General features: G+C 42.0%; 1 long non-coding RNA gene across 1 annotated transcript in view; it reads right to left on the reverse strand.

The window, feature by feature from the left end:
• LOC124384491 overlaps window positions 1-13,915 on the reverse strand; it is a 15,346-nt gene extending 1,431 nt beyond the window's left edge. Inside the window, exons 1-2 of the long non-coding RNA XR_006925409.1 lie at window positions 13,626-13,915; window positions 9,807-9,892 (exon numbers count right to left, since the gene is read on the reverse strand). This is a non-coding gene — a long non-coding RNA (uncharacterized LOC124384491). The remainder of the gene's footprint in view (window positions 1-9,806; window positions 9,893-13,625) is intronic.
• Window positions 13,916-14,212: the final 297 nt, after the last annotated feature.

A 14,212-nucleotide genomic window follows, 5' to 3' on the forward strand; every position in this document is an offset into this window, starting at 1 on the left:
TTTTGCAAAAGCATAACTCCAGGGTTAAAAAAGAAAAAGGTAATTTCATCGTAAATCATTATTTTCATAAATTTATTAAAAAAAATTAATAAATATATATATAAATAAATAGGATCCAAAATGGTTTTAATGCAACACGACTGTACACACACACACACACAGAACAGAAACAGGTGATTTTGTCAGTTCAGATCCTGTGTGTGTGTGTGTGTGTGTGTGTGTGTGTGTGTGTGTGTGTGTGTGTGTGTGTGTGTGTGTGAGTGAGCCGGTTAATACAGGATGTTCTAAACACGCAAAACACACACACACACGCAAACACACACGCAAACGAGCAAACTTAAAAAATAAACAAATGAAGTAAACACACTGTGTAAATTATGTCAAATACACACAATGCATAGATCTCTCTCTCTCTCTCTCTCTCTCACTCACTCCATCTATTTACACATCTATCAATCTCTCTACCTCTCTTTTCCTCCCTCCATCTCTGAATATTTCTTGTCTGTCTCACTCTTTCGCTCGCTCTCCCTGTGCATCTATCTACATCTCTCTCCAAATCTCTGTATCTCTCATTTATTATATCTGTCTCTCTCAATCTACCTGCCTCATTCTCCATCACTCTATCCAACTATCTCTATCCACTCTATCTGCGTTGCTCTCTCTTTGCTCAGTCTGGCTCTTTCAACCTATCAGTCTCTCTCACTCCACGTGTCTCTTTGGTCCTCTCGCTCTATCCATCCCTCTCTCCATCAATCATCTCAGTGTCTCAGTTTCTAGCTCTCTCCATCCCCATCTGTCTCCCTCTTTCTCTGCGGGTCTGTTGATCGCTCCTTCTCAGTGTCTTTCTCTTCCCATTGCTCAGTCTTTCTCCATCACTGCCTCACGCTGTACTCTAAGAGACACTTGGTGAAATGAGACACAGCCGGCGGCGTTTTCCTGCTGCGGCTTATAAACCTCACGCTGAGCGCACACACACACACACACACACACACACACACACACACACACACACACACAGTGTGAGAGAGGGCACTGCAGAGGTGTTTCGGAGAATCTCGTATTACAGGCACCAATTGTTTGGATTTTGCTGTGCAGTTTGATACAGAACTGTCTTTGTGTGTGTGTGTGTGTGTGTGTGTGTGTGTGTGTGTGTGTCTGTGTGTGTGTGTGTGTGTGTGTGTGGGCGCTTGTGTTTCTGTTCGACAGCGGGGGGAAAAAAGTAAAACAAGCCCTTGCTTTAAGCTCAACTCATTCATTATGCTCAGATGGACAGAAGGAATTGTGTAGGATTCACACACACACACACACACACACACACACACACACACACACACACACACACACACACACACACACACACACACACACACACAATTTGTAATTGTAAACACAAAATGAAAAAAATGATTTGGAGAACAACATGAAAACGAGTGAATACAATTAAAAATAAAAGGAAATGAATAAAAAAATAAATACAATTTATTCTGATACGATGATTTTATAAAACTATTTAAATATTGATTGCTTCCCAATTTAAATTATACTAAAAAATGTCTATGTCGAAAATTTTAAAATAAGAGAAAACAAATGAGCAGAAATGAAAAAAAATTTTTTTGTTACGTGCACTACGTAGAATTCTTTCGTTTGGAATTTACGTACATTGTACATCCGGCTAACATTTTATTTGTGTTTATAAACTTTCATGGTGTTCAGAGTGAGGGGGCGGGGCCTCCTGTACTACTGACAACCGTAAATGTAATCTAGTTAGCTAGCCGATATTGGAGTAGCGAGGACTGCGGAAAGAGCATTGCTATGGTTACGACTAGCGTGCAGTAAGTCTTACAAACAAACCAAGTCTAAAATAAAAGAGAAAATCGTACATACCTACATTTATATGACAACATATTCATTGTGTACACACACATTGTTCACACACACACAAACACACACACACACACAAAGGTCATAAGCTGACAGCACTTGAGCTATTTCCGAGAGCGAGAGTTCGAGGCTATTCTAAGCTCTCGTGCTATAATGCGATCAGAAAGTAGGTCGAGGAGAGAGCTGGCTCCGAGCGTCAGAGTCGGGGAGATCGGAAATCCGATCCGCAGTCGGTGTAAATTTATCCTACATGTTCCTCTCCGGGCCTCTGGTCTCGGCGTGCTGATACCGTACACCTCTGGGAAACGTTCTGAACGCTAGTCAAAATCACCTTCATGCTACGTTCAGTGTAAACTACAACTATTAAAATTTAGGGGAGAAAGCAGGGGGCCATGTTTTATGGTCGGGAAGTTTTTCTTTCAAACGGTAAACGTGAAATAAGAAAAGTTGGACCATGAACAGCGCAGCGATGGATCGTATTAGAGTATTTTGAATAAAACAGAGAAAAAAAAACCCTGATTTGTTTAAAAAACCCAACATCCCCATTGAATCGCTCTGATGAAAACACACACTTCCTGGGTCGACAGGAAGTGATGTCGTGTAGCATGTTTCTGACCACGTGCACTAAAATAACGATGTCGGCTCGGGTTTGATGCGTCTCGCTAAAAGAGGAATTTAACGTTTGACTTGAGCTTGGGCGTCGTGTTTGGAGACGGATTGCGGGTTGGTGCCGAGCCGAGCGCTGAACGGCGGCGTAATTCCAGCTATCAGGTTTTAATTGGAGGTTATCACGTGTCAGACCTGCTCGTGAGCGTCTAATCAATGCTATGAAACGTTAGACTCTGTCTCTAATGGGTGCTGTGTAAACTTGTTATTTAGGGGATGTCACACACACACACACACACACACACACACACACACACACACACACACACACACACACACTCTCTCTGACGTCAGGGGGTGTTTAGTTCTTATTTAGCCGCAGTGTTCAGCGATAATGAGAGCTTTGCTTTGATGGAAGGAAGGAAAGAAAAAAAAGTGTCTGATACAGCAGTTACTCGTGATGCAGCAGAAAGAAAGAACGGAGGGTTTAGAGACGGCGTGTGGTGACTAAAGTGCGAATAAACACGTCTCTCTATTCTTGGAAGGGTCTGAGAAAGAAAGAGGAAACTATAGGGGTGGGGGATGAAGTCGGAAAGACAGACCAAAACAAGAATTCCGGAAACTTTCAATTGGAAATTCATCTGGGGAATTTTTTTTTTAATATTCCAAGTTAGAATCTTACCAAGAATTGTGATGGGAATAAATGTAAAATTTGGGGCGATTGATATAAACTGTATCGTACACAAACATAAAATATAAACATTTTGTTTGATCATAAACTGACGCCTGCAAACGAACAGATTTTAAAAATGACAGATTTAATCAGTATAATGATGTTGTGCAGTAATTTACACTCAGCACGAGGGAGTTTTAAACAAATGTAAAAGTCTTTTGACATTAGTGTGTGTGCAGGATTGTAGAAATGTTATGCATGTAGAGGGCGTGGCCTCAGTAACCCCGCAGTACGTGTGCTGTGTGTGCTGTGTGTGTGTGTGTGTGTGTGTGTGTGTGTGTGTGTGTGTGTGTGTGTGTGTGTTTCAAAAAAGAAATTCAACAAAAATTCCATCAAATCTGGTTGTTTTAAAAAAAAATTATCCTTCAAGATTTTGTAACTACATTTGTTATGTTTATATTACAGGCTCACCAGCAATTTAGTAAATTCCCAGTTTATTTGTATAGAAAGTTTCCTGCGTTGAAAACTACTGGAATTTTGCGACACTAGCAGAGACACGATTTTGCGCACTGCACCTTCAATTCAGGTCGATTCTATCAGAACCTCCCTGTCAAACATGTGAACCGGATCCAATTAGCAAGAACAAATACGAGCAAAATGAATAATGAATGTTCTTTTCCTTATGGCGCTTTAAAGGTGTGTGTGCGTGCGTATTGTGTCACACGTGCGCAGAACACTGTGTACTTGACGCCACGTGAGTTGCACATGTGGTGATTGAGGTTGATCGTGAAAGACTGCTGAGCAACGATGCTCAAGGTCACGCTATTGGTTTTAGAGAGAGAAAGAAATCGATGGAGATAGTTAGTTGTGGTGTTCTCTCACTTTCACTCTCGCATAGAGATAAAAAAAACCCCAAAAAATAAAGATCTGCTGTACATTACTGCACTGCGTATACTTCACCCCCCACTACCAGCTGCAGAGTGAGCGAGAGAGAGAGAGAGAGAGAGAGAAAAGCTTCACCAGACTTCCAGAACATTCCATAGAGGCCAAGACAGCAGCAGCCTGATATCTTGCAAAAACAAAAAAAAAAAAAAAAAAAACCCCACATATACTGCAGATTTATAAAGTTATTCAATAGCAATTATAAGGTTCAGCACTGAAAGTGCACAAGAGTCTTATTCCTCTACATTGGGAATAGATGAGTTGGTATCAAAAAGATTTAAGACAAGCTCTTTTTTTTTTTTACATAAGAAAGTGCTTTATTTATCTACATTTACACACCATCACCTTCAAAACAGTCCCCTTACACCACCACTAGAACGTGAACTGCAAGTCTTCTTTTCGACGCGTGTCAAGAATCTTCTGCTATTCGCAACGGATCTCCACAACAGTGTCAAATTTAGTGAGTAGGGAGGGTGCGTAAGTGAGATCGTGTTGCTTCCTTGCGAGAAACTCGCGCATGAGGAGGAGCTCGGTGATGTACACAGGACGATGTCTTTTGGCACACTGACTTATGAAGGTCGGTGCTCCCTGTGACTGTGCGTGCAGCCTCATGCTGCCATTTACTGGCGTGTTAAAACAGAAGTCTTTTTCTTTTTGATACCACCTGGTATGGTAGGCCATGGACAGCTTTGGACATTTATTTTTGACCTGTAAACTCTCACTTTAGTCACTGTACATCTCTCAATGCTTTAGGGTCACCAACAGAAGAAATCTGACTACAAGTTTGAGACTTTAGAGTCATATTGGATTTTCTACAAACTATTTCTACAAATTTGATTCTCATCCTGAGACCAACCTGAAAACAACTCTGGGATTTTTGCAGTACGGGACGTTTCAACGCCACTGGAAGGGGAAATGAGTGAGTATTCGATATTTAGTCAGTTAACATTGTCCCACAAAATATTAAGCAACTATTATTAAAAAAAAAATTATTAAAAAAAAAAAAAAAAAACGCTAACTTATTAAATGCTCAAGTTTGGTCAAGTGAATCCGCTTCAGGGCCTCAACAGAGCGAATTCTTTCCTCTCGCTTTCACACGCACTCATATCTCCAGGCGGATTTTATTTTCTCTGATCACACGCCCGATCTGTTCCCAGTCCAGCGAGAGGATTTGTTTACTGTATTATAGTAACCTTTCTTCTCCTCACTTCTCTGTCGACTTCCTGTGCGTGAAGCTCCGAGCTGATGTTCTGATCCGATCTGGTCTCATCTTTTAAACTTTAATCCCTCTGCCCCGGACTAATCCCGGCTCTCTGGAGTTTTAGCGGCACGTGTCGTCTGGGATGATCTCCTGTAATAGCGTGTTGTGTAATAATACGGGATGGTGGTAACTAACACTGATAGTGTACAAGAACAACACCACCACCAGCACCACCGCAGGTTTGTCGCTTCCTCCCTGATGAAACAGTGCATCTGTTTTCACATCCACTTCCTTCCTCCTTTCCTCTCTTGCACAACAGTCTGTAAACAATCTGACTTTTTTATATCCAAAGCCACAGGTCTGTTTTTTTCTACTGATTTTGGGGATGATTTTTGAATGCATTTGTTTTTCCAGATGTTCAGCACTGCAGAAAACACCACATGAAAGACCCCCTCTGAGCTCCAGGGAATAAACTCCAGGTCCAAATGAGAAAAGCAGAGTCAGAGTGAAAACGCAGATTTTGTAGATTAAACGCATGGATCAATACTTCGAACAAGTAATGATTAACTAAAGCAAAAAAAGAAATAAACAAAGAAATAAAAAATAAGTCTTGCTAGCTAGGAATAAACACCAGTGTTGATATGTTATTACTACTGGTTTCTATAGCAACAGGTCGTTCGAAGAGCCTAGGGTTACACTAACGAGCAACTGGTATGGTTCTGTTCCAGTCCTGCGTATTCCTTATATGGTCGTATTTCCGTATTTTACTAAAACCTCGCTGTGCTGTAATAGAGAAATAATCTACGATGTCAGAGGCATACTGTTACCATGGCAACCCCTATTTATATTTGTAGAATTTGTGTTATATTCGATTTGCTCCATTGATGGAAGGAGTCTCCAGTGTCAGAGTTAAATCTGTAGCTCGTATAACAAACGTGAGGACAAGAGTTTCACGTGAGACGCCTCTTTGTATTTTAAAGTAGCCATAAATGGATAAAAAGAAAAAGGACAACACGAGTAGTTATTAAATTCTGAATGAAATGTAACTGTAAACGGAGTGTCTTTTTTTTTCTTTAACAAATGAAAAGCTGTCATGGTTACGAGAGGAATAAATAAATATCGTTGTTTGTTTTGAAATATGACCAAATAAGGAATATGGAAAACTTTGCTGGAACAAAACCATACGACCTGCTCATTAATGTAGCTACACAACACCACACACACACACACACACACACACACACACACACACACACACACACACACACACACACACACACACACACACACACGATATAACAACCACAGCAGGGATCTGAAATCTCCCGTCGCTGCCCTGGGGAGCAGAACTCACTCGCTCTCACTCCCTGTCGCTGTTTATCCCGTTAGTGTTACTGCGCAGTAGAAGCTCTGCACTTGCAGCACAAATGATCTCACTTGGCTGCTCATCCGTGTCCTCCAGAGAAAACATGAAACAAACACCCTCTCAGGCGGGTCACGACCTCAGCAAGGATGAGAAAAAAAAAAATAACCGAGTACTATGAATAATATCTTGTGCGATACAGTGGAAAAGAATTCCTGTTTGCATGTTAAACTCAGGTGTTTCGGGAAACAGTGGAATGTTCCACCTGAGCGTTTACACAACATGCCATTAATGCATGGGAAAAGTTTCCAGTCGGAATTTCTGTCACATCAACCAAAAAAGTCAAACGTGACACTAAAAAGTCTCGAAGGGTTAAGAGGGAGATCACGTGCAGGACACGTGCAGGACCTCGAGGACGACTTTGTTATGGATGTTGGCGAACAAATCTACGTAGATGGAAAACCGTACTGAAGGTCGCGCCTCGGGAACCTGTCAGACGTCCCCATATCGAGTCATAATTCATTCACAAGACATTTCTATTACGTTTAATTTAACGATTAGATGAAGACAGACAGAAAGAATGAATGATCGATAAGAAATCCATGATTTAATTTTTGAAAAAAAAAAGTGCTGGACGAAAAACCCAAAATGGAAGGACAGTGGAAGGACTGAACTCTGTACAACACTTATTTCAGTACAGTGTTTGTGCTTGTTTGGTGTTCGGACCCCTAAAATAAAGCGTATTAGCTACAGTGGGGTTTTTTTTTCAATCCATTCACAATGAGTTTTCTGTACGTTTGAGCTTCAAAGTGAAGAATAAAAACGATATCTATGTAAATCACACTGAGGAGAGCAGTGAGGCCCAAGTGGGGCACTTCCCTGTTCCTGAGAACACAAGTGTACAGGAAGGCAAGTGTTGTGTGTGTGTGTGTGTGTGTGTGTGTGTGTGTGTGTGTGTGTGTGTGTGTGTGTGTGTGTGTTAAAGAATGCTGCAGTGAAGGAGAGAAAAAAAAGAAAAGAAAAGCAGTTCTCCGAAACTCCTGACAAGCTGCCAGCTGGCACGAATCCTGATATGGGAATTAAACTCTCACACGCCTGAGAGACGCGAATGTTCAGGGGAACGCCGGCGTTCAGAGAAACGCCAGTGTTCAGAGGAACAGCAACGTTCAGAGAAACGCCAGTGTTCAGGGGAACGCCAGTGTTCAGGGGAACGCCGGCGTTCAGAGAAACGCCAGTGTTCAGGGGAACGCCGGCGTTCAGAGAAACGCCAGTGTTCAGGGGAACGCCAACGTTCACCAAAATATACTTTTTCTGAAGAAAAGAAAGAAAGACTGTAAAACCAATAATATCTAGTAAATATAAATAAATATTAATTAATTAATTAATACTAATTTCACCTACACACAAGGATAAATTATTATCCATTACCATTGGATTCAGGAGGATTATTTATATCTAATTATAAATATATTTAAATACTAATATGTTGTTATTATATATTATTATATAAACTCACACTGTAAATAATAAATATAATCAGTATTACTGTGAATTTCTCCCAGAACTAAGAAACGCTTCTGTAACGGTTTGGGGAAGGAGTCTCCAGTTTCAGAGGGAAGTAATAATAAACGGATAAAACATGATGTATTGTGCATTACAAAATAATAATAATAATAATAATAATAATAATAATGATAATAATGATAATAATGATAATCATCTACGGAAACAATAAACAGAAAACAACAACACAAAAAATAAAAATAATACAAACGCAAATTTGTTTTTATGCTGAAAAGTTTAAATGTTTTTGTTTTTTTTTACGGGGAAAAAAGTGCATTGATAAATAATAAAAACATTGAATAAATCATTAAATCATTAATTAAATACATCTGATCTGAAAGTGGCCTGTATAGTGATCATTTCGGAGGATCAGGGGGGAGATGAAGGGGAAAAATGTGCTGTTAGAAACAGGACGAGCTGAAACACGCTGGATGTTCTGGAACATTCCGTACGCGAGCGGAACGCCGCCGCGAGCTGCGCCGGAGTTTTACGCCTTTATATCGTTCAAGGGAATGTGTACAGGAATGCAGCAATAAAACACAAAGCACGCACAATAAACAATAATAACTACACAATGCAGGGAAAAGAGAGGGAAAGGGCCGTGTTTAGAGAGAGAGCGAGAGAGAGCGAGAGAGAGCGAGAGAGAGCGAGAGAGAGAGAGAGAGAGAGAGAGAGAGAGAGAGAGAGAGCAGATTTGAGATGTGAGAATGTAAATATATCACTATTACAGAGAACAGGAAACAGGAGACGTCCATCTACTGCACCGCAACACTCCATTAACCTCCTACCACTCTGCTGATACTGCAGTCTCTCTCTCACACACACACACACACACACACACACACACACACACACACTGGCACAGTCAAACACACAGACTCGTACACTCAGTCACACACACACACACACACAGTCAAACACACTTACAGACTCGTACACTCAGTCACACACACACACACACACACTATTACACTCAGTCTCTCTCTCTCTCACACACACACAGTCAAACACACTTACAGACTCTGTACACTCAGTCACTCACTCACTCACACACACACACACACTATTACACTCAGTCTCTCACACACACACACACACACACACACACACACACACACACACACACACACACACACACACGCACACTATTACACTCAGTCTCTCACACACACACACACACTCACGCACGCACAGTCAAACACACTTACAGACTCGTACACTCAGTCACTCACTCACTCACACACACACACACTATTACACTCAGTCTCACACACACACACACACACACACACACACACTCACGCACACTATTACACTCAGTCTCACACACACACACACACACTCACGCACGCACAGTCAAACACACTTACAGACTCGTACACTCAGTGTCTCACACACACACACACACACACACACACACACGCACACACACACACACACTATTACACTCAGTCACACACACACACTCTATTACACTCAGTCTCACTCACACACACACACACACACACACACTCTATTACACTTAGTCACACACACAGGCTACCCGTTAGCGATGTTAGCGTGGGTGCAGTACTCACAGTCATGACCAGCTCGAAGGAGTGCTTGTAGACACGCACGGGGGATTGATACTGCTGTACCATCGTGAATCAGCTCTCACACCAACCTGGGGAGAAAAAAAAAAACACATGGGAGAAAGGGAAATCAAGCTATCGTCGCCATAGTAACCGCTTGCTCACAGGGTACACGTACGATGGACCCGAGATGAACATAAACACTGCGGCGTATCGTATCGCACTGAACACACGTGTAATCTGGGGTTTTATTGTGACTTTGATTGATGTAACTTTGATGTGAAGGAAGGAGTCTCCAGTGTCAGCAGTGAAAGGGTTACAAGTGTTCAGGGTGGAGCAGTCGCACCTCACGTGTTCTCTCAAACGTGACCAGCTGCGGTCTGACAAAGGAAGAACGAATAAAGGTATGGGCAAACGAGCAAGGAAAAAAAGACAAAGAAAGAGAGAATAAGAGAAAGAAATACGATCAAGAAATAGAAAAGAGAGCAGGAGAAAGAGATCGAGAGACAGAATAATACTCAGAGCAAAGGAGGTAAAGAAGAAAAACTGAGCGAGAAATCACATGCAACACAGCGAGAGAAAGAGGGAGGAGAAAGAGAGCGAGAAATCGATGGTGAGAGAATGAAGAGGAAAAAGAAAGAGAAAGAAAGTGCAAATGACAGAGAGAGAAAAGAAGAAAACAATAATTTGAAAAACGATAGATGAGAGAGAGAGAGAGAGAGAGTAATAATAAAAGAAAGAGATGAGTGAGAGGTGAAAGAGGAATGAAACAGCGCTCGAGCGTAGGAGTGTGTTAGTCCTTGTGTCCTGCTCAGTCCTGATCTCCTGATCCTCAGATCCTCACACACCTTCTGACTAATAAACAGAGACTGAAAGGAAGAGAGGAATGAAAAGCAGGAGTGTGGAGAAGAGAGTAAAGAGCAGCGCTGGGAGATTTTACACTCCATTAACATCCCTCACAGGTTCACCGCCCCGAGTTCTGGCACATCGCCCGAGGGAGAGAGAGAGAGAGAGAGAGAGAGAGAGAGAGAGAGAGAGAGAGAGAGTGTGTCTCATTGATAAATACACCTCTCCTTCACAATCAATACACAGTTTTAAAAAAAAAAAAGAGAGATGAATGAAGGACTGCAGCTGATACACTCATTCATTACAAACCACTCACTTACACACCAGCCTGCGTTCCATCTCTCTCTCTTTCCGCTTGTCTGACTCTCACCCTGTCTCTCCCTCTTTCTTTTCTTCCTCTTGCTGTCTATCTTATCCTCTCTCTCTCTCTCTCACACACACACACACACACACACACACACACACACACACACACACACACACACACACACACACACACAGAGAGAGTGTATATTTGGATGAAATTTCCAGAGAAACCAGAGTGTACACTCCCACACTGACGGCTCTAAACTTCAAAACATCAAGAAAACTTCACATTGCAACACACAATGCTGAGAATCGTAACGGATGACATCACAATACATACATACATACACACACACACACACACACACACACACACACACACACACACACACACACACACACCTGTATACAAGGAGGGAAAAAACAGGTTGTTGTGCTGTCCATGTGGAGTCAGGAAGAACATTCCAGGAACTCCGGTTCCTCTCAATGCTCCAATAAACACACGCACGCGCGCACACACACACACACACACACACACACACACACACACACACACACACACACACACACTCGCTCCGACCATCAGCCTCAAATGATTTAAACACAACCTTAACACCAACAAATCAGACACACAAAGGAGATAAATATATAAATACTGACGGAAAGGACTGCAGGAGAGGGTGATGGATGAAGAAAAAGGGATGGAGAGAATGGAGTAAACATGAGAGAGAAAGAGAGGCATTTTGTTTACTTCAAGGAAGTAAAACAACAACAAACACGCTGTGATGAACCTGCATACTAATGATGTCTGGTAATAAAACATTTCCGATCGCACCGTTTTTAAGCACAGATCCGACAAAACAAATCGACCAACATCTACTTTTTACGTTAAACGTTTACCTGAAGTACGGTATCCAGGTGTGTATTATGGTCTGGTTGAGATCGAGTACGTCTACGTGAGAGAAGCAGTAAATACATAAGAAATCTGGATGTCGACAATTACTTCTATTGTGAAAGTCAGATGTGGGTGATGTTTATATTGTGTGTATATTGAGAGGGGCGGAGCCTCACAGGCCTCCTCTGTTTGGGTCGTTGTTATAGTAACGGATAGGACGTTGCTCTATGCAGTGGTCGGGGGAAGTGTGTATTTCTATGCTAATGATACTGAATTCTATTAAATAGTAGGGAGTGAAATTTAAGGTTATAAATGAGATGTACTACAACTTTAAAGAGATGCGAGAACAGCGATGATGCACTGTTTAATCTGCGGGGTTGATGTTTGAGTTTCATCTCTCGATGTTTAATTAAACAAGTGTTGTGATCTGCTGAGCTTCTTCTTTTTATCGTCCGAACTGCAGTGGTGAGAAACCGATCAGCAGATCAAAGCCGAGAAGCGACGAACGCGTGCAGGGGGATGAGAACAGTGTAGAACAGTGTAGCGTATCATTTACTGTGTGTGTGTGTGTGTGTGTGTGTGTGTGTGTGTGTGTGTGTGTGTGTGTGTGTTTTAATGCTCCATCTGGTCACGAACAAATCAGTAGGTGCATAAAATCCAATGCAGACTAACGTGTCTTTATTTTAATCAGATTTACATTCACTTCTGAATCATCAGATGACAGTAGATTTCCTCCAGTTGTTCACGTCAGGATCCAGAATGTTCTCTTCACTGCTGTAATCCAAACATCACTTTGAGACAAACCTGCGACCACCAAACCACATGGTGACAGAGGAAAAACAAGAAAACGAGGGACAGGGAGGCAGAGACATAGGGAGACGAAAAGAGACATGGAGAGAAACAACAGAAACAGGCAGACAGAGACACAGAGAGAAAGACAGAGACAAACAGATAAAGATAGAGACAGACTGAGAAAGACAGGGATATAGGGAGAGAGACATATGGAGAAAAGACAGAGAGACAGGAAGACAGAGAGACAAGCAGATAGAGAAAGTACCATAGTATCAAGAATCATAGAGAGACAGATAAAAGGAAAGAGAGCAATATGGAGACAGACATAAAGAGATGAAGAGAGACAGAGAGAGAAAGAGAGACAGAGGAGACAGACAGAGAGAGAAAGAGAGACAGAGAGAGAAAGAGAGACAGAGGAAGACAGAGGAAGACAGACAGAGAGTGAGAAAGGGAGACAGACAGAGAGAGAAAGAGAGAGATAGAGAAAGAAAAAGAGACAGAGGAAGACAGACAGAGAGAGAGAAAGAGAGACAGAAGGAGACAGACAGAGAGAGAAAGAGAGACAGAGGGAGACAGACAGAGAGAGAGAAAGAGAGACAGAGGAAGACAGACTGAGAGAGAAAGAGAGAGAGAGATAGAGAAAGAGATAGAGAGATTGTATGATAGAAAGACAAATTTTTCTGATCCGTAAACACACTCATAACAGCCTTTAACAGCGCGCGCACAGAGCCGGAAATGTGGGTTAGTTAAAGTTAACCCTGGTTAGTTAATAATAAAGAACCCGTGTGTGTGTGTGTGTGTGTGTGTGTGTGTGTGTGTGTGTGTGTGTGTGTTAAAGCCCGGCTCACTGAACATCGTTAGCACTGTAGCTAATCCGCTCTCAGAGCCTGGGTTAGAGCGGCTAGTCAGCGGCACAAGGCTAGCACCTAGCATAACATGTTAAACCGGGTTAGATATCCGGCTTCAGGAAATATAATCACACTCACCGCTTTCAGAGATTTAAACCGGATTCAAGATTCCGCTCCGTGTGGGTGATGATCCCAACTATTATTATTATTATTATTATTATTGTTATTGTTTACTGCCGGATGAAGTGCAGTATCCCGCAGCACGACTTCCGGACTCTGCGCCAGACTGAGAAAGAAATCCTTCACTAAATATCTCCTCCATCCAGCTGGAGATCCTGACTGCACTCAGGAGAACATCTCCTAACCAGTAAAGAGCGCTCCTGCTCTACTCTGCTCTTCTCTGCACGCGCTCCTCCCTCTCTCCCTCTCTCCTCTCTCTCTCTCTCATCTGACACGCCGAGAGAGGGGCGCATCTCAAATCAAAAATTAAACCCTAAGTAGTGAGCGAACACCGAATCGACGTGGTACCGACACAATACACACGCGTACAAATTAGAGAATAATTTTATCGACGATAAAAACGATCCTGATTCTGTTCTATAGATAGATAGATAGATAGATAGATAGATAGATAGATAGATAGATAGATAGATAGATAGAAAGAAAGAAAGAAAGAAAGAAAGAAAGAAAGAAAGAAAGCTATGGCCTGATTCTCCAGCCCTGAA

This window comes from Silurus meridionalis, chromosome 1 (genome assembly GCF_014805685.1).
Source record: "Silurus meridionalis isolate SWU-2019-XX chromosome 1, ASM1480568v1, whole genome shotgun sequence".
NCBI lineage: Eukaryota > Metazoa > Chordata > Actinopteri > Siluriformes > Siluridae > Silurus > Silurus meridionalis.